At 41.0% G+C, this 22,181-nt stretch overlaps 1 protein-coding gene across 3 annotated transcripts in view; it reads right to left on the bottom strand.

The window, feature by feature from the left end:
* The window catches only part of LOC146614690 (carboxyl-terminal PDZ ligand of neuronal nitric oxide synthase protein-like), a 230,441-nt gene that overhangs the window by 4,842 nt on the left and 203,418 nt on the right, over nucleotides 1-22,181 (bottom strand). The window lies entirely within an intron of this gene.

Genomic DNA, 22,181 nt, shown 5'->3' with positions numbered 1-22,181 from the left:
TTCACTTGCCATCCCAATCAGGAGATCTGCAAAAAGCCCATTAGACAAAAGGCCAGAGGAAATATGATCTGATATTATGAATCAACTGGATACAGAAGGCATCGACTTCAAGGAGAGAGAAAGAGCTAAGTGAAGAACAGAAAAGGATACGTTTTGGTACTTTAGAGCGCGCAGAAGGCAGAGAAGAAAAGTGCAAAGAAAAGAAATGTCAAACTTGGAAGTACGATCGAAACCTTACAGATAATCTTACTATTTTGGCGCCACCTGGTGGGTAAAATAAAGCCAATAAACAACAACAGTCCTGGTCTGTAAATATCTGGTGCCACAGCAGTTGTGTGTTTTTAAGAAAGTGGCAATGTTCAGCCCGTTTTCTGAAACAGCCCAAACATTTGCACAATATTAACTGCACTGATTTTCAAATATCTTTAGCATTTGCAGCAGTAAATATAAGCAAACTGACGATGCGACCTCAGGCTTAGAAAATTAGAATATTTCAGTATTTTCTGATGTTATATATCTCAAACCTTTAATTGGTTCAACAGGCAATCAGTTAGTGGTTTACGTGATACTTAACAAAAACAATATTGCAGAAAATAACTCTCTTTAAGAGTTAGCTAATACAGTACATCAGCGAGCAAGTCATTAGCATCACTAACCATAACTCTGCACTTCCTGCCACCAAATAAATGCTTATTATGTGTGCATCATTCTAAGTTTCTGTGTATTGGCATGACTGCAATTTATGCTTTTGTGTTCCACAAACACACTTCTTTAAATAATTCAACTAAGCATTTTTCCACAAATAACAAACAGGTTCCTGACATTGCTAACAAATGGTATACTGGCACAGATTTGCTTAATTAAAGCTGTGATGAAACTGGAGGCTAATTTATGAATCTTTCTGGAATGTTTGGCCTGCCTGCGAACATTATTCTTATCTTCTGACTGTTTGTCAAGGTAATCGAGTGATCTCTGGATCAATAGTCTCCTGTTCCATTGGCCAAAAAACATCCTTGTTGATCCCACCAGACAATGAGGCCACACACTTCTACATTACCTTGCAATGGAGAGTCAACGGAAAGACCTTGTAATGTAGTAACCCCACAGTAGCCTGTGAAGGGCACCAGGAAGAGAGGTGTTTGTGATACAGCCTCCATTGTACTCTGAAAAATGTATGTGTAAGTCTCAACGTTAAATGTTTTTGCAGGTTTCCTCTCTGCATGGTGAAAAGGTGAAACCCGCTGTTTGAAAATGAGCCAGAGTGTCACTGGCTGGCTCATTTACACACAGATGCAGTTAATCATCACTATTTATGGGCATTTCACTGCTGGACAGTCCCCGAGCCAGCTCTGAACCTCTGTTGCTTTTATGGCTCACTAAAATGAATGCAAATTCAAAGGCTTTCCATTGTGCTATGTTAAAATGCCAGCATTTCCACTGGGACTAGAGGTCAGCTCGTCCTGGCTAAATATACCATCAGTGAAACACAAAAGACTTAAAGGTTTTAAAACAAAAAGATATTTAGTCTTCATGGACATTACTGGCAATGCATTTCTAAGTGTAGTGCTGGATGAATGCATTTCCTGCCAGCAGTTTATATTAAATGGACAATGAGGACATGTGTGACCTTCCACGCATCTTCCAAAATATGCAGCTGCTTTTATTAAATATATAGACGTTCCCATCCATCTCCATGTTCAAAAAGCAATCCATCACACCAAACAAACAAATAACCTGTTTGATCCACCCAGTCAAAGGCAACCCATCTAGGGTCAGAGTCAGATTAATGGCCATCCCTTTTTAACCTCTTTATATAGAATTTTCTCCTGTTTGGAAAGCCTAGATTGAAAAGCTTTAAATCATTATCAGCGATAACCTTATCCTAATTCTGCATTTTGGAGAAAGGCAAAGCGGATGTCTTTTGGAGTGTGTCATTTAGAATAGTTAGTCTTTGCTCCCTGAATGCCAAGACTTGAGAGAAAAATTTTATGAAAGTAAAAATAATATATTCATTAGGGATGTACGCGATTAGTTAACTAATTGTTGCTACTGGCACTAGTCGGTACCAGACGTGGTAGTCGTTTAACATTTGATTGATGCCCAGTAAATTGCTGTGTCTTAAATGTTATGGAGCATCTGCCACCAGAAGGAGCATTGTTTATGAGAAAGGCCATAAATCTTTAAAGCTATGTTTTCATTATTGTTATTATTACTGTTAGTTGTTTTAAAGGCAAAAGAATGCGATTGTGGATACAACGGACAGAAAAGACAGTGAGGAGTTCAGTCAGTTGGTGGCGGGCTTAGGGTAGAGCCCTTATACCTCCACATTGAAAGGAACCAGTTCAAGTGGTTGCCTACTGGGTAAGGTGTTCCGATTGGGCATGTCCTACCAGGAAGAGACCCCAGGGTAGACCCCGGACACTCTGGAGAGACTCTTCTTCATCCTTCTTCTCCCTTTTTGCACATATAATGTGCAATGTTTATAATGCATAATGCAACATACCAAACAGCAGCATTTAAATTATGATTCATTAATGAAGAAAAACAATAGACATTTTTTGTCACTGTCTATTAAACTGCCAGGAACAGTTGCCGGGAACATCACTAGTTAGAGTTAGGGTTGGGATCAGCAGCAATGATGACTGAAGTGATGATACGAAAATGTAGGTGACCTTATTTGAAAGGTAACCAGTTTCTAAAAAAAGATTTTTTAAAAAACCCAACATGGCAGTGTGGTTATATTTCAAACACTAGGCCTGGACGATTAACTACAATACATTGGTTAAATCCATCCCATGTTTCTTTGTGGGGCCTTGTGATACCATTTTCATTTTAAATGGAAAATAAAGTGGTGGAATCACTCTTATCTCTAAACAAATGGGATCTCTGATCACCTTCCAAAACAAGTGTCTGCTTTCATTAAATATGAATCATTTTACCATGCACCTCTCTATTTCCCACAGTCCAACATACTTACATCACAGTCCAAAAATAAGATGATTATCTATTATCTTAAGTTTAATACTACACATTGTGCTTCCTCTGGGAGTGTGACACCTAACGTAACCTTGTGTATTCACCATCTTAATGTACAATACCATGCCAGGCATTTTTTAGACTTGTAGTCATCATGCACTACCATCAAGAGGGACTCTGATCGTCCCAAATTCCTTGTACCGTGGGACAATGAGCCCAAACATACAGCCACAGTTATAAAAAGTGAAGAACAAGGAGTCCTGCTACAGATGCTATGATCCCCACAGAGCTCTGATCTCAACATCATGGAGCCAGTCTGGGATTGCACAAAGAGACAAGAGATTCTGAGAACCTGAATTCATAAAAGAACTGAGGGAAATTCTCAAAGATGTGCGCAAACTCTTACATTCCAAGTATTCCTGTGCTTGAAAGTAACGTTTCAACAACACTGGATCCATTTGAGTTCTATACCAAAAAAGCAACAACATTTATCCTACTTTGAAAAGAAAATATTTAAGAATTCAAAAGCAACTTAACTTAATACAGCTGTGAGACATGCTCCCCTGGTAAAACAAAGGCTCACACAGGTAGAAATCCAGTCTGCATGATGGATTCTTTTCAAAGTTAGAAGAAAATAAGATTTGAAAAATAAACACCAACTAAACTAATGTCAGAGCAACATGTAAACAGCGCACAGACACACAGTCTCTGTATCTCTACTCATAAAATCAAACCCTTCTGAAACCCTACACCAAAATCTGACGTGCATCTCCCAAGAAATCAAAGAAGGGCCTACAGCTATAGTGACCGGCCTGTTCAGTCCTGGTGATTCTGCTTGTGCATTTCCAACTTTCTCTTCTCAGTTTTCATCAGTGAGAGACTGACTAACGTCATCTCAATATGAGAAAAAAATGATCAATAGATGGACTCACAAATCCAATTCAATTCAACTTATATTGTGCCAAATCACAACAGTCACCTCAAGGCAGTTTATATTGTAAGGTAAAGACACTACAATAATACAGAGCAAACCCCAACAGTCAGATGATCTCCAACAAGTACTTGGCAACAGTGGGAAGCTCTTGCTATCAGTTTACACCGCATAGAAAACATGGAAGATGACTACAAGGTAATCAACACATACAGTAACACAGCAGCACGAGCATGAATGCGGGCAATGATGTCGGCCTCTTGCATTGGTTATGTCGTAGGCTCTACACAGATTCCCAGCAAAAATCTAAATTCAAAGCAACCTCCGTGAAGCCCACATTAAAAAGCAAATTCTTTTGCTTAGGTGGTTTCAATCATGGGGAGACGCAGCGGTGTGGTGGTTAGCGCCGTCTCCCTGGGTGCTCCCCACAGTCCACAGACATGCATGGGGTTAGATTAACTGGTGCAACTGACTATAGGAAGGTAAGCATGAATGGTCTACGTGTTGGCTCTGAAACAGATGTTGAGGGTGTACACTGGCACAGCGCCCTGTGACATGGACATGGATGGGCTCCAGCCCCACTGCGACCCTGAACTGAATAAATGAACAAAAAAATGGATGGAGGGTTTCAATAACAAATAAAAGGCACTTCCTTCATTACCAGCAAACTGGCAGATTTCAGTGAGTCCAACTTCCTCCTGACAGGACGCTCATTCACAGCAGCTTACGAGCTGTTCTGTTTGATTTGTCATTCCCTGTGTTGAGATTTACTTCCAGCCTCTTAACCGAGAATTTCATTTGGCCTCTCACGGATGGGCTTCTGTGCCTCAGCCCCTGTGTGATCTCATATAAGGTCACACAGGTGTATTTCTATCCTACAAATCTAGCCTACTGAAGCCTTAGAATTAGACAAGTAGTGCAACTTAGATGTTAAAACCACAACAATGACGCGATGTCCCAGTTTCAAACTTTTACCAGTTGCTGTGGTTTCAGTGTGCAGTCTGAAAAGTGAACCACAGATTAAAAAGCACAGGCCGAATTCCACAGTTAGAATGAAACTCGTGTGAGCCACAACGTGTTTATGTTCCAGCGCGCTCAGTGAAACATGTTAAGCTCCTGCATAATAACTAGAATAACGCACTGTCAGCATTTGCAAGTTGCATGCTTTGTAGTATTAATAGATGCTGGTGCAGAGACTTTCAGTGCCTGATGCTGAAAATGATTGGAGATAATGGCAACGCCCAACACAGGAAGCATACAGTGGTTATAAGAACAATGAAAGAGCGACAGAGACACTCAAAGAATCCTGAACAAAAGTGTTTAAATGTAAACTTAGACACACTGAAGTCTTACAGTGTGTTGAATTAATGTGGAACCTAAGCTGCAGTGAGTGATTTCATTGTTTGAATTTATACCCGTCTGTGGAACTGTGAAACTGAGAGGTTGACAGAGGATCAAATAAATCTCACACAAAACAGTGACTGAAACACAGACACGGAGAGAATTGATTGAGTCTATACACATAGTGTCAGAGCTTTGAAAATGACAATGAACACTAGCTGCTCTTTTGGTAATGATCAAGCTAGATTCTATTACAGCTCATTACATTTTGCTTAACTGAGGCATTATCAATATACTGTGTTTATTCTAAGGAGCTTAGAAAGAAAAGCGTCTGAATTTCTTTAAGTTGCTTGAAACTCGTGAAACTTGAAACTCTTTCAAGCAGCTTAAAGAAGTCAAGACACTTTTCTTTCTAAGCTCCTTAGACTACGATGACCTGGATGACAGAGAACCTTCACAGGTACTGTGTTTAGACTCCGTATTACCAACAAACAGCTCTACTGCACTTACTGAGGTGTAGTTGCCATTCTGGGAAAGTGTGTGCCCAACCACAGTTTATATTCAAGCAATCTAATTAAAAATATGTCCTGCCCCCGTCAATCAACAGCTAACTGCACAGGTGCTTTTTATACCTCAGATTGTTGCTGTTATGGCTCTGTACTCTGTCCTTTTATGCAGAACATCTTGTCTTTAAAGCAGCTTGTGGATAATTATTCAAGACCGTTTGCATTTTGATTCAGACTTGATCTGAAACTGTGCATGTGCAAACCCTTGATGGAGGTATGACTCAGAAAGGAGAGAGCATAAGTGCCGTAAATTGCCTCTGTGAGCTGTTTGAGACTCTGCTGCAGCTCCAGCTGCTGCCTGTGTGGATGAGTGGACCAAACACTTGTCCCTTTTACCTCCTGCACTCCCCTGAAGAGACGCGGCACCATGTTTCAAATTCCTCTGCACTGAAAACTGAGATGTCTTCAGACAGAGGTTAAGAATAATCATATTCTGGAAAAAAAAGAAGAAGGTATAAATGTTAATCACTCCAGTTACTTTAAGTCAGAAAACTCCCACAGCCTGTTTGTTCAGTTCTGGAGGAGTGTGCACAATATTGACTTGTTTACTCCTTGTGCGCTTGCGTTTGTGTGTGTGAGTTGTCTTTTAATTACAAACACGCCTGAAGGACTCCATCTGTAATAATTATCGTTCATTAACACTGAAATGAGGATTTTGTTTGTTTCTTCGGGAGCTGCTGTGGATTAACAGCATTATTCAGACAACAGCCAGATTAGACACAGAGACAGGGAAGCGTGCAAAGTGGGAAGGGGCTATTTTTAATGTGTAATCCGACGTGTAATCCCTCCCATCCTCATGTATACCACCTAATTAAAATAGCTTTTTTGATATCCAATCAGTCCTGCACCCTGAAGAATAAGCAGGAAAGAGAGTGACGAAAGAAACAGGAGTAAAAACAGACATTTACTGAGCACCAAACAAAGGAGTCAACAAAACCAAAGAGCTCACTCCCACTCGTGTACTCGCTTTGGATGCTAAGCTGAATCCAACATAACGCTCATGCAATCTTCTGCAATCTACAATCTTACAGTCTGACTGTAGGTCAATCTGTGTGTGTGTGAACAAAGGACGCCTTAAGAGAGTGGCCAGACAGTCCACAGACAGTTCAGTGGCCGTCAAGTTAGATTAGGCTGTTCTCAAAAATGATTTGTATTCACATTTGTCTTTACACAACTTGTGGATTTTTCCAAAGCTGCATGCTGGCAGAGCTGGAAACAGCCATGTTGTGTGCAGGTGGAATAATGATGTTAAGAATTAATGGCAGAGTGTGGGTGTTCCTGATAGCATGGTCCAGATGTACACCCACTTTCTTAACTGTTTTGCCAATTCAGGGTCGGAGGGGAGCTGGAGCCTGTCCCAGCTGTCAGTGGGCACAGTGTAAAATAAAGTTTCTTCATTTCACCTTCAAGCAAATGATGCTTTTAGAGCTAAAATAAGTACTAAATAATTGACTATCACATTAAAAACAATGTGTTTATAGGGACTGTTTGGTTAATCATCTACAAATTTTGCTCACTAGAAAGCATCACTGGGGTGATGCTGGGCCTCAAGGACCAGCCTGCAGGACACTGGTCCTTGAGGCCTGGAGTTGGACACCCCGGCCACAAGCCAATCAATCAATCGCCACTGATTCCCATTTAACACTTTGAGGCTTTAAAATGTCAAAGCCAGTGGGTGATGTCATGAGTGTACTTTGGTTGGTGAGTAATAGGTTAATCAAACATACATTATAGATAAAGTTAATTACTTGGCTTCTCATGTGCTTTTGTTACTGAATGCACTTAATACAGTGAAAAGCTTTTACCTCACTTTGCTGTAATAGGACCTGCTGTTTTCTGAACTGCAACATCACTTTTTAAAAGCAGCGCATTTTGTCAATACCTTTTAAGAAAAGCACATGATTTGGCTCAGGAAGATTGTACTTGTTATAGTCTTAGCAGGAATCAGGTAATAGCAGCATTTGGGAACAGCAGAGGTATTTGCTATGTGCTGGTAACCTTTACACCAGTGGGAAAAAAGTAGCTTTCAAGTGCACTCACACCTCAGCTTTGAGAAATGTTTATTCGAGCATTGAACTTCACTTCCTCACTCCTACTTCCTCTGTAAAACAAATGTCCCTACATAGTCTATCTACAGCACCATGTTTAATCACTCATATTCAATCAGTCACTCACCTATCTGGTGTTTAATCAAGGTGTAATTGCCTCTGACGCTTAATAGCACCTCAGCTCCTTAAATCTTGATTAAAGCTTTTGTCTCTGTGGTAATGTCCATTTTTCCACGCACATCTTCTATCTTAATAAGTAGTAATGCTGAATTATGATGTGATTATTGAGTACAGTTTTTATTATGTGGTACTGGTAATTGGCCAAATCAGTTTTCGCTGGCCTCCCAGGGAGCTCCCTGTGAGCTTGTAATCATCCCAGCTTGGCTTTGGCATCACCAATCAAAGTGGCAAACTCCCTGCTTTGTTCTTAGCTGAGGGTAACCCACTTCTGTCAGAGACAGCACACACAGAAACACAGACACACAGCGACACACAAACTCAGAGCCTTTTCTCCTCTTCACTGAGAGAATTTGACCGAAGCCCCCAATGTTAATATGGAAGAAAAAATTTACCAAAAACTAAAACATTTTAACTGCTTTCCAACAAGAGTAAAGGCCTGTCCAAATATGAAGAAATCTGCTTGTTGCCCATTGCACTGACACTAACATTCCAGGCTCTGTTGGAAAGACACGCTCTTGTATATTTCACACCCTGACATGTGTCAGCCCACAGTATCCTTTACGGTCGGCTTCTTCTTTGCATGATAGATCTTTAACCCATCGCGCAAATCTGTGGATGGCACGGTGAACTGCATTCGCAGACAGTGATTTCTAGAAGTGTTACTGAGCCCGTGTAATGATATATGACAGAATGAGCTCTGTTTTTGTTCACTGTTTCCTGAAAGCTTAAACATCAGAGGCATCCAATACTGATTTTCAGCCTTGTCCCTTGCACACAGCCATTTCTCCAGATTCTCAGAATCTTTTAATGGAATTTTGTACTCTAGATAATGACACCAAAATCTTCACAATATTATGTTGAGGACCATTATTCTAAAATATCTGGAATAATTTGTAGATGCAGATGAACCTCTGCTCTTTTTATACCCAGTCACATTACTGACCTGTTGCCAATTAACGTAACTATTTACAAAATGTTCTTTCAGCTCTTTAATGTAATACTGCTTTTCCAGCTCTTTGCTGCTTCTAGTCCCACGTTTTGAAGACATCTTCATTTTCTCAGTTTAAACATTTGATATGTTTTCTTTGTTCTACTGTGAATAAAACATGAGAGACTAGCAAGTCAACCTTTTTTGGAATTTTGATTGAAAAATCAGTAGTGCTCAGTGAGAGATGAGAGAAGCAGACAAAGCTGCATCCCAGTGAGCTGCTGTGAATATGCAAAGAGATGCGTGCAGGGCTGAAAGGATGTGTGAACTGAAACACTCTCACTTGAACACTAAACATACTAATCTTCAGGCCAGACAGGGTCATTATCGCTGATGTATTAAATTAGAGCTCTCGCTTGGCTACATTAACATATGAGAAAAGTATTAGTACAAGAGAGGCCAATCACGTATGCAAATTCAAAGCAAGGGGGAAAAAATCTGCTAAGGAAACGGAAAAAGGTAGAGCCGCTTATCAATTTATGACTAGGTGTCAGTTTAACATGAATGATTAAAGCGAGGGGGCTCTGGTAAAAGTCTGCTTTTGATGATGAGGGGGCAAATGCAGGAGAGGATTAATGGAAGAAGTTTCTGATTGTTCAGACTGAACTCTCACTGACTGCTCTCAGGCTGCTTTGAGTCTTTTTCTACTTTTTCACTTCCATTGTAAATATTCTTATACAACAGTGTTATCTTGCTGTTTTCTCACGAGATCAAAAAGTCTGCTATTGTACCTTTAAATAAAATAAATGCACCCGATTTTAAATTGGGGACCACTCCTTCAAGGCTTTTTTGTCTTGCAGTTTTCAGCACTAAAGCTACATCGACCACAGACAGATGAAGTGAAAAACACTGACACTGATATATATATATATATATATATATATATATATATATATATATATATATATATATATATATATATATATATATATATATATATGACCAACAATATTTTCATGGCCTTTAAGGTGTCGCGGATAAATACAACAAAATAAAACCAGTACCAAAAAAAGAAGACGAGCTACTGTAACTCACATTGCTGAAAAAGTTCGCGCTGGCTTGAATAGACAGTGCATCACAGTTTGCTGCCTATTGAGCTTCATAGTCTCAGACCATTCAGGGTGCCTATGCTGACCTCTGTCCACCACTGGAGCATGGAGCACTGGAAGACGGTGGCCTCGTCTGATGAATCAGGTTTTTCTTTGACAACACGTGGCTGGCCGGGTGCATGTGCATTGCTTTCCTGGGGAACACATGGCACCAGAATGCACTATAGGACCCAGGCAAGCCGGCAGAGACAGTGTAATGGGCAAAGTTCTGACAGAAAAACCTTGGGTCCTGCCATCCATCTGGATGTTACTTTTGACATGGTATGTGAGAAAAAACAAGTTCGATCCATAAAGACCCCACCTCACCATTTTACAAGACATAAAGGATCTGTTGCTAACATCTTGGTGCAGATACCACAGCAAACCTTTAGGGGTCAGGGCTGTTTTGGCATTAAAAAGGACGACCAACATGATATTAGGCAGGTGATGATAATGTTATGCCTCATTGGGGTACATTTGGATGTCCCACCCTGACCATTCACATTTGTAATTTTACCAAAGAACTCACAAAAAAAGCAAATATTTGATTCTGTCCTAAAGTGACCCAAACATCATGTCTACAATCATCACTGTTAACATGACGTGAGCTTTGGGCTAACAACCGACACACCACACAGCTGTCTTCATTGGAACAGCCTACAGGCTGCAAGTCCAAAAGTGGTGCATCACAACAGTCCTTTAATTAGCCACAAGAGGTCAACAGTAGGAGGAATATCATATTCTGCATTAAGAAATATTCCTGCATTAGTGTGCACTTTTTCTCCATCTGCAGTGTTTAGAAGAAAATGCTAAATCAATCAGCTTTTAATTGAAAGAACTTAACAAATAACACAATAGATTTGATAAACTTTAAATTAAGACAAATTTTGACACATTTATCTCCTGCCTGGTTGTTCAGTTGTTTTAATTAGTAGAATTATCTTCACACATTTTTGTCTGCATCTTATCTCCAGCCTAATTTCCCCCCCAGGAGATCATTTCAGTTTTATCTAACTTAATTAGTGAAATATGCTTTTCCTGCTGGACTCAGCAGTGCATCAGAAGGAACTAACAGCTCAGCAGTAAAATCTGAACTCTGCAGATTATTACAAAGCTGCCCCGTCCTCCTCTAGTGCCATACCCGACCTGCTCTCCCCTTCTTCTTCTTAAACTGGACACACGTGAGCATAGATATCCTTTAAACTTTAAACTTCATCCCTCTAAACATCAGTCGACATCTGTCTTGGTGCGAGACTTGGACCCTCAGTCTCAGGGGACAAAAAACCCCCATCTTATTAAAAAAAAACTAACCTGCCTTCTCTTTCTTCCCATCCTCTCCATCTTCTTCCATTTCATCCTCTCCGTAAGGTAAACTTTGTGCACAACCCTACTCTGTCCTTCCCTTTGGGATTGTTTTACTGGCAGAAACTGCATTTAGGCTACAAGGCGCCAGAACTATTGAATGAAACTAATACAAATGAAACAAGCCTCCTGACTTTGCATAGCCAAAATTCTCCATTAAAACTAAAACTAATGAATCTCTGCTATTTAAATTAGACCATGCAATGACTAATCCCACATAATCTCCACCGAATCCAATACTGATTATGTTTTTGTAAACAGGTTAGAAATGCTGAATGGAGTGAGTCGACCTGACCTGACTGCTCAATAAAGCAATTACTGTGGCACACCTGTTTGACTATCACACACCAATGCTGCTAAACCTTTAGTACTTGTTTGCATGTTGACATTCTGCTTATGAGACACTTTCATTATGGTGAAAGACATTTTAAATCTAATTTTGTTCCAGTGTATCTAGACACTTTGACCGGATTGGTGAAAAATCGAAATGACTGGTGGTTTTACAAAGAAATGATGAAATGAAATGATACAAATGATGAGTCATCATTACTGGATCATAAGCAACCTTCTTTTATCTGACTCAGCAACACCGGAGTCTCAGGAGCGGTGGATGCTTTTTTTTTTTTTTACAAGGCTAAACTGTTAGAGGGAAACATCCAACTGATGTGCCACTTGTGTTCAGTGCTGTGTCCTCATATCCCATCACACTGATGCTCGAATTTGGTTTATGGAAAACAATTGTTTTGAGAAAGAAAGAACAAAAAAGCCCAGAAAACCTCATCTGGATATTCAATGTAGTTAAGTTAAGACAGGTTCAAATTGCTGGAACAAGAAAAAGACTAGTGCTGTCAGCGTTAATCTCGTTAAAATGACGTTAATGCCATAACTGCATTAATGTGGCAAATCTCCGTTAGCGAGTTGGCGCTGATCGACCCGTGTGTGGGGCTGCCCACACACGGGTCATCTTTGAGAAGATGAGACTGTGCATGCCCAGACAGGAATGGTTATACGTCTACTAGATGGAGACATATAACACTAGATGTCTCTTGAAATACAGGTGACCTGCAACAATGTATCATGTGGAAGATTTCTCAAACTCTCCCACTGGCCTTACAATAATCTGCAGTGTAGGGTAACTGTGCTGCTAAAATTAATGTACCGAGACGTCCACTGTGATGGAAAATAAGCCAGAGAAATAGGAGACCTACAAACAGAGGGTAGACTACAGACTGCTTAGTTGTAGCCAGACATGTCTGTGTGCCTTCAGTCGCCTCCAGATCAAAGTCATCAGATCAATAATTCATTCAGTCATTTGCCACATCACAGTCTGTCTGACCCCACAGCTCCCGGTGAGAGTGTCTGAGTCACCAAAATATGAGTGTCGCCATGAAAGAAGCAGCAAGGGGGAAACGAGGCAGCAAGAAAATAATGGGGCTGTGGTTCCGGGTATTCGGTTACTCTCTGGCTTTATCTAATTCTCTTAGTTCAGGTTTGTGTGTTTTTGGTCCATTCTATTAAGAACTGTTGTAAATTCCCTTGGAGGTTGCATCAGGGACAGGATCCAGCCCAAAAATTCCAAATCAAACATGCATAGCCACCCACTGTGGTGACCAGCTTGTGACTTGGCAAAAAGTAGCTTCAGGTATCCCCAAGTATTCCACTGGAATCAATGACCCAGTCCAGAAAGGCAGCAGAACAACAGTACAAAGTGTACAGATAAGAATGTGTGTCCACTGAGCCTTTTGGCTATGCAGTAATGAGGCAGTTATTCAAAGGCTTGGGGGGGTTGAAACAAACTGTGCTTCTTGTGTGTTCAACATTATTTGGCAATCTGAGTTGGTTCTTAAAGGCATGGTGAGGGATACGATGTATCTAAATATGTCATACTTCCAGTCCTACTATGACACATCAAACACTAATATAGTTGAGATGTACAGTGGGGCAAAAAAGTATTTAGTCAGCCACCGATTGTGCAAGTTCCCCCACCTAAAATGATGACAGAGGTCAGTAATTTGCACCAGAGGTACACTTCAACTGTGAGAGACAGAATGTGAAAAAAAAATCCATGAATCCACATGGTAGGATTTGTAAAGAATTTATTCGTAAATTAGGGTGGAAAATAAGTATTTGGTCAATAACAAAAATACAACTCAATACTTTGTAACATAACCTTTGTTGGCAATAACAGAGGTCAAACGTTTACTATAGGTCTTTACCAGGTTTGAACACACAGTAGCTGGTATTTTGGCCCATTCCTCCATGCAGATCTTCTCGAGAGCAGTGATGTTTTGGGGCTGTCGCCGAGCAACACGGACTTTCAACTCCCGCCACAGATTTTCTATGGGGTTGAGGTCTGGAGACTGGCTAGGCCACTCCAGGACTTTCAAATGCTTCTTACGGAGCCACTCCTTTGTTGCCCGGGCGGTGTGTTTTGGATCATTGTCATGTTGGAAGACCCAGCCTCGTTTCATCTTCAAAGTTCTCACTGATGGAAGGAGGTTTTGGCTCAAAATCTCACGATACATGGCCCCATTCATTCTGTCCTTAACACGGATCAGTCGTCCTGTCCCCTTGGCAGAAAAACAGCCCCATAGCATGATGTTTCCACCCCCATGCTTCACAGTAGGTATGGTGTTCTTGGGATGCAACTCAGTATTCTTCTTCCTCCAAACACGACGAGTTGAGTTTATACCAAAAAGTTCTACTTTGGTTTCATCTGACCACATGACATTCTCCCAATCCTCTGCTGTATCATCCATGTGCTCTCTGGCAAACTTCAGACGGGCCTGGACATGCACTGGCTTCAGCAGCGGAACACGTCTGGCACTGCGGGATTTGATTCCCTGCCGTTGTAGTGTGTTACTGATGGTGACCTTTGTTACTTTGGTCCCAGCTCTCTGCAGGTCATTCACCAGGTCCCCCCGTGTGGTTCTGGGATCTTTGCTCACCGTTCTCATGATCATTTTGACCCCACGGGATGAGATCTTGCGTGGAGCCCCAGATCGAGGGAGATTATCAGTGGTCTTGTATGTTTTCCATTTTCTGATGATTGCTCCCACAGTTGATTTTTCACACCAAGCTGCTTGCCTATTGTAGATTCACTCTTCCCAGTCTGGTGCAGGTCTACAATACTTTTCCTGGTGTCCTTCGAAAGCTCTTTGGTCTTGGCCATGGCGGAGTTTGGAGTCTGACTGTTTGAGGCTGTGGACAGGTGTCTTTTATACAGATGATGAGTTCAAACAGGTGCCATTCATACAGGTAACGAGTGGGGGACAGAAAAGCTTCTTACAGAAGACGTTACAGGTCTGTGAGAGCCAGAGATTTTCCATGTTTGAGGTGACCAAATACTTATTTTCCACCCTAATTTACGAATAAATTCTTTACAAATCCTACCATGTGAATTCATGGATTTTTTTTTTCACATTCTGTCTCTCACAGTTGAAGTGTACCTCTGGTGCAAATTACTGACCTCTGTCATCATTTTAAGTGGGGGAACTTGCACAATCGGTGGCTGACTAAATACTTTTTTGCCCCACTGTATCTAACTGAGAGCTAAAAGTGATCAAAGTTATCTCTTGTCTTTCCTTTCAGCCCCCACCTGGCTCAGTGGGAGTTGTTCTCTTTGAGGCTGATTCCATCTTCCACCTCCACTTTAAATTCAGCATGTGTACGCACTACATTTGTCAGCTCGCTTTTGTCAGCGCATAAGTGAAAAGACACAAAGGAAGCTTTAGAAGAAGGGAAGAAATGGGACAAGACAGACGGGCTGACAGGCAGATGCGGATGAGACGGGCCTTCAGCTGTGCTGCGATAAGTTTGCTCTTTTTATTTCTTTACATCTGGAGCTGCACTTGTTCCAGATTATGTATCAGGCCAGGCTGCTGCTTAGCATGGCCTTTAGCTCTGCACCGTGGGAACATCAAAGACATCCAGATGTCAATGCACAGCAAGACTCGAGTCAGAACATGAGCATGGTTTTCGCTGAGGTCTCTACTGCCTTCAAATGGATATGCAGACGTGTGTAAATGCTGAGAGAGAAGCAAGAAAAATGCCTCCTCGAGGAAGCTGAAAAAGTTTGATAGTGAGTGGTAGGCGTCTGGTTCAAATCCTCTGACCCAGTGGGAGACCACTGTCAGAGACTGTGAATACATGATACTAATGGGGAACCAAAGCTCAATGGACACAAAATGTTAAGAAAGCATAAAACTTCACGACGCTAATGCACCCACAGTCATACACTAATGAACTCCATCTTTTTGGTTGATGCAGCTTGGTCTGCAAAGTTTAGTTAGTGAGAATCTTTTCTGGTGAACTCCTACTTGGCTCCAATCATTAATGTCGAAGTCAGAGGATTAATTGCTCAGCTTTGGAAGTCCTTTATTCCCTCTGCTCTTCTGGCAAACACAGTCATTAATTTCAGCACTGTGAGGAGCTGCCGTGACTGTTTGTTTATATGCGACCTACTAACTCCTCGTGTCTCTGTCAGCACTACTTTCACATTAAAGAAAACGACCTCAGCCAGTTCCTAACAAGCACACAGCACTTGGCACACACAGTTCTTTATATGTGGCTCATACACAAAGAGCCGGGGGAAATAAACATGAACAGAATCAACGTGTGTCCGTATGTGGAAGTGACTTTCATCATATCCAGTGTTTTTCTCATGTACTAAATGTTATTGTTGTTTATGTGTTTTATTTTCAAAGATAAAATGACCTGAACATATTTACTTTGTAGCCAGCATCAGTTGAAGGTCAGGTTGGTTACTTATTTATTGTGTTACAATAATGAACTTTCATATGGTCAATGTTTCAAATTATGAAATCAGTATCTGCGCAATCCCTGTGAGGCAAATACTTAAACTGGTCTCAAAGCTCCGCCTCACACAGTGTTTTCTCCTCTTGGCTATGTGAGATTTCAACAAGAGAAGCCATCTAAAATATGACCATAAGCCACAGGCTGTGTAAACCTTCTGCATGCGAGGAGGAGCCAATCAAAAAGTACACAGCAAATTCAAAAGTGTTAAATTTTTTGGTGTTAGTAGTCTTCTTGCAAAAGTAGAGTTAATTTTACTCTAAGTAGAGTCACATTCTTTTAATGTAACTCTGAGGTGTAAAATGATAGTAGTTAAAATCGAGTGTTAAAATGAGTGTTTCTCTGTCAAATCTGGAGGTGTTACAATGGAAACATTAACTCTTGACCTCTTAACTCTGAACTCCTACAGGGGCTATGACACCAACAGAGTAAATTCACAGACTCCGCCCCCAGCACGGCTCCAATCGAAGCTGAAGTGAAGCCGTTTCAGAACATTTTGCTCTACATATTTGAGTTGTTTGCCATGCTTGGTAAGTCATTTTTTCAAAGATTGTTTCAATTGTTATTAGCCTTTACTTCTGTGGCTCTTTGGAGTTGAGACAAAGCTGTGTGAAAGGCATTAGCCATGTTGCTCGCTGATAGCATAATATTCTGTTTTAGCTAGCTGAAAGGTATTGTTTGCGGGCAAATACCACAGCCTTGAAAAAAGCTTCCATGTGAATTTTCAGTCAAACGTTTGGTCAAATACGCCTAAAACAATGTCTAGAATGTGAAATGTTGGTATAATGGTGCTACTTGAAGCCTGAAAACGATCGCCCATAAAAATAAAAATAAAAAAACGGGCAAACAGCAGTAGCAGGCGTCCTGACTGGATTCTACGTTAGAATTTAGATCCCTCCAGAGTTTTGTGCACACGGTTTAGGTAAAAATGAAAAAGGTTGAGGTTTTACATTTAGTTCAGTATTACCTGTTGCCTGTGTCCTTGTCTTTTGGGAAAATACTTTACACAAGTAATGGCTCAAAGAAGATTCCTTTTTTTTTACTGTGCTGCAATTGTTTACTGGATTATTTGTGCCGTTAATTAGTGTCAACTAATTTTTATTCAATCTCCACACAGGATATGCTTGTGAAGATGGAATATGGGGGAGAGCAGAAGTGCGTTGAAGTTCCACAAAGGGATGAATGAAGGACATGCATATTGTATTGAAGAAATAAGTGATGAGAATGCTGTTATTTGCATTTACCAGCTCACCTATGTCAGACCTTTTGATAAACACAATTCTAATGAAAGTGAGAACATGTACACTGTTACATCTTTCAGAAAATGTTTTGAAATTGTGGTGCACAGTTCAGAATAAATGTTTTTCAAAAACCATTGCATCTTTTTAGTAAATGTTTATTTCCAAAAGAAATTTCTAGAAGTTCAGAACAGTAAAATTCCCGCTTTTTAGAATGAATTAGAAGATAACTCTTACGTAGTTAAACTAAAATACTCTTTGAGAGTTAATATATAAACTCTTAACACCAAGTGTTAAATTATCAACTCCAGACAGATTTGGTGTTTAACACTAAATCAGAGTTAACGTACCAACTCTCCAAAAAGAGTTAAATTAACACTCTCTGGTGTGGACCCATATAGACACTTTAATAGTGTTGAAATCAAATCCGACAGTGTTAATTTGGACATGCTGGATTTGCTGTGTAGGCTTAAAGGAAGAGTAAAATGAGCTAAACAACTTGTTTTAGACAGAAGATGAACTCAGGGGCTGCAGAGTTAAACAGGGTTTATTTTGAACTGTGACTCATGACAAGCTGCAGTAGTAGAGTCAAAGAGTAAAAATAATAGCTGAAAATAATCAGAAAACATTACACCTATACTCACCAGATACTCTAACAGGTACACCTTTCTAGTAGGGGTGCAACGATACACAAAATTCACAGTTCGGTTCGATACTTTGGTGTCACGGTTCGATATTTTTTCGATACAAAAAAATGTTCATGCTTTTTTAATTTGTCATTTATTAAAATTATAAATATATATTTTAACATGACACGCTTACCTTCAGGGTCATGCTTCACATGAAGACCAAAATAGTTCCAAAGGCCAGATCTGAATGAGGGTGGGGGAGGTTCAATTTGCCATGTTGCAACGAGCTTAGCTTCTGTCTTGTTAGCTTGCGCTGCGCTCAGTGGATCTGCGCTCGACAGTGCAGCCTAGGCGGAGTAGTCGAACAAAGAGATCCACTGAGCTGTCAACACAGACAGCATCGTCAGAAGAAAAGTTGATAAGATAAATTAAAAATTTTGTATTGTTCGCTACATATGTGTATCGAACCGAAAGCACTGTATCGAACGGTTCAATATCGATACGAGTATCGTTGCACCCCTACTTTCTAGTATCAGGTAGGACCCCCTTTTGCCTTCAGAACTACATCAATTCTTTGTGGTACAGATTGGAAACAAATGTGAGAAATTCTGGTCCATAATGACATGAGTGCATCACACAGTTTCAGATTTGTCAGCTGCACATCTAAATATCCTTTTCCACCACATCCCAAAGATTCTCTATTGAGATCTGGTGACTGTGGAGGCCATTTGAGTACAGTGAACTTATTGTCGTGTTCAAGAAACCAATTTGAAATGATATGAAGCTTTGAGACCATCTTCCCTTTGCTGGTCATAAAGGGATGGACATGGTCAGCAACAACACTTAGGAAAGTTGCAGCATAGAAACAAAGCTAAATTGGTACAATCCCCCATAAAATAACACCATCATGACCAACCTGAACCACTGATATAAGACAGGATGTTGTTTAAACAAAATTCTGACCCTACTATAAAAACAGGGAACATTTTTTTAATCTGTCAATTTCAAATTTCGACGAGCCTGTGAGGGGTTCTGGGTCAAGGTTCATCATGCTGAGAGAGGCTCTTGTGCATACCTTTATATTAATGAGTAGCTATTGGAGTTACTGTTGCCTTCCTATTTACTTGAAGCAGTCTGGCCATTCTCTTCTGGCCTCTGACCTCAACATAAGAGAAATACTCTCTTTAAACCCTTGATATGCTTGAGCAGATTAGCAGCAGACTGACAGTTTTTTTGTTTATTTGGCTTCCCGTCAGTCAAGAGCCTTGGACTACATTTCCCTAGAGCACTGCTTGGTTGGTTTGTCTAAGACATTTACTTCTCCTGTATGCGTCTACTATATTGAGCACTTGTTTCATCTCAGAAACATCCTGGGTTTGCCATGGAAAATTATAGACAGCAGAGATCATAGCATTCACACTCTTTCATATTGATTTGTTCTATGTTTGCTACAGTTACAGTTGTTGGTTGAGTTTTTATGTCAGAGGAGCAAAGCTGCGTAGCAGGTATCCGGGTTATCGAGTGTGCTGCTCTGCTCGTTATATATAAATACATTTCAGGTCATCTTGCTTTTGGACAAAAAGAAGATGAAAGTAACTGAGTAGCCATTTTTAAAGTTCTGACACCTTTTTATGCTCCAACACCGGCCATCCAACTTGGACATGAACAAACAGTATTAAAGTCTGTATTTTAACCTTATTGTACAGTAGGGCAAAAAGTATTTAGTCAGCCACCGATTGTGCAAGTTCCCCCACTTAAAATGATGACAGAGGTCAGTAATTTGCACCAGAGGTACACTTCAACTGTGAGAGACAGAATGTGAAAAAAAAATCCATGAATTCACATGGTAGGATTTGTAAAGAATTTATTCGTAAATTAGGGTGGAAAATAAGTATTTGGTCACCTCAAACAAGGAAAATCTCTGGCTCTCACAGACCTGTAACGTCTTCTGTAAGAAGCTTTTCTGTCCCCCACTCGTTACCTGTATGAATGGCACCTGTTTGAACTCATCATCTGTATAAAAGACACCTGTCCACAGCCTCAAACAGTCAGACTCCAAACTCCGCCATGGCCAAGACCAAAGAGCTTTCGAAGGACACCAGGAAAAGTATTGTAGACCTGCACCAGACTGGGAAGAGTGAATCTACAATAGGCAAGCAGCTTGGTGTGAAAAAATCAACTGTGGGAGCAATCATCAGAAAATGGAAGACATACAAGACCACTGATAATCTCCCTCGATCTGGGGCTCCACGCAAGATCTCATCCCGTGGGGTCAAAATGATCAAGAGAACGGTGAGCAAAGATCCCAGAACCACACGGGGGGACCTGGTGAATGACCTGCAGACAGCTGGGACCAAAGTAACAAAGGTCACCATCAGTAACACACTACAACGGCAGGGAATCAAATCCCGCAGTGCCAGACGTGTTCCGCTGCTGAAGCCAGTGCATGTCCAGGCCCGTCTGACGTTTGCCAGAGAGCACATGGATGATACAGCAGAGGATTGGGAGAATGTCATGTGGTCAGATGAAACCAAAGTAGAACTTTTTGGTATAAACTCAACTCGTCGTGTTTGGAGGAAGAAGAATACTGAGTTGCATCCCAAGAACACCATACCTACTGTGAAGCATGGGGGTGGAAACATCATGCTATGGGGCTGTTTTTCTGCCAAGGGGACAGGACGACTGATCCGTGTTAAGGACAGAATGAATGGGGCCATGTATCGTGAGATTTTGAGCCAAAACCTCCTTCCATCAGTGAGAACTTTGAAGATGGAACGAGGCTGGGTCTTCCAACAAGACAATGATCCAAAACACACCGCCCGGGCAACAAAGGAGTGGCTCCGTAAGAAGCATTTGAAAGTCCTGGAGTGGCCTAGCCAGTCTCCAGACCTCAACCCCATAGAAAATCTGTGGCGGGAGTTGAAAGTCTGTGTTGCTCGGTGACAGCCCCAAAACATCACTGCTCTCGAGAAGATCTGCATGGAGGAATGGGCCAAAATACCAGCTACTGTGTGTGCAAACCTGGTAAAGACCTATAGTAAACGTTTGACCTCTGTTATTGCCAACAAAGGTTATGTTACAAAGTATTGAGTTGTATTTTTGTTATTGACCAAATACTTATTTTCCACCCTGATTTACGAATAAATTCTTTACAAATCCTACCATGTGGATTCATGGATTTTTTTTTTTCACATTCTGTCTCTCACAGTTGAAGTGTACCTCTGGTGCAAATTACTGACCTCTGTCATCATTTTAGGTGGGGGAACTTGCACAATCGGTGGCTGACTAAATACTTTTTTGCCCCACTGTAAGTTCAAAATCAATTTGCTGAAGCACAGAAGCAAAGTAATGAAAAACAGTCTCTGCTGTACCCCTTGAAGACTGCACAGTGCATGCCACGGCCAACCAAGGCCAGACAGTTTTGAGTTCCACTGCTTGTAGGTGTGTGCCATGCCTTGGTTGGCTAGCTCTGAACCTGCTACGCATTTGCTTTGTGTGTGTTGCCTTTGAGCGTGTCCCTGCTGGTGACAGCGTGAGTTGTGTACTGTGTATTGATTCGCTCCCTTTCTATCCCAGTAGTTAACCCCGGTTTCAAACAACACGCGCTTGTGACGGGGAAATCGATACAAGTCACCAAACCCTGCTGTGCTTGGTCAGACGGGTTGGCAACGTGGCCTCCGAATCACAGCGAAAATCCCAGCCAGACATTTTATCAGTGCTGAGAAGAGGGAGGAAATCACAGAGTTTGCGTGAGAGAGACAAGCTGCAACAAAGATAAAGATTTAAGACCGGACCCGACTTGAAGCATCTGTAGATACGAGAGTTAAACCTTTTCAACACAATCTACTGGCGAGTGAGTGTGGAGGCGAACCTCTTATATTACAACAGTATTGTATCTCAACCTCTCAAGGTCAAATATTTTCTACTTTTAAAGGAGTTTGGGACAAATTGAATTTTTTACTCTTCACTGGTAAGGAATGGTGCTTGCTATTACCCTTGAATGCAAATAGAGGCCTATC

The sequence above is a fragment of the Diplotaxodon limnothrissa genome, linkage group LG17 (assembly GCF_057381915.1).
Source record: "Diplotaxodon limnothrissa isolate DT_005_m linkage group LG17, D_limnothrissa_male_GT1.1, whole genome shotgun sequence".
Taxonomy (NCBI): domain Eukaryota; kingdom Metazoa; phylum Chordata; class Actinopteri; order Cichliformes; family Cichlidae; genus Diplotaxodon; species Diplotaxodon limnothrissa.
This window is presented reverse-complemented; position numbering and strand designations above follow the sequence as displayed.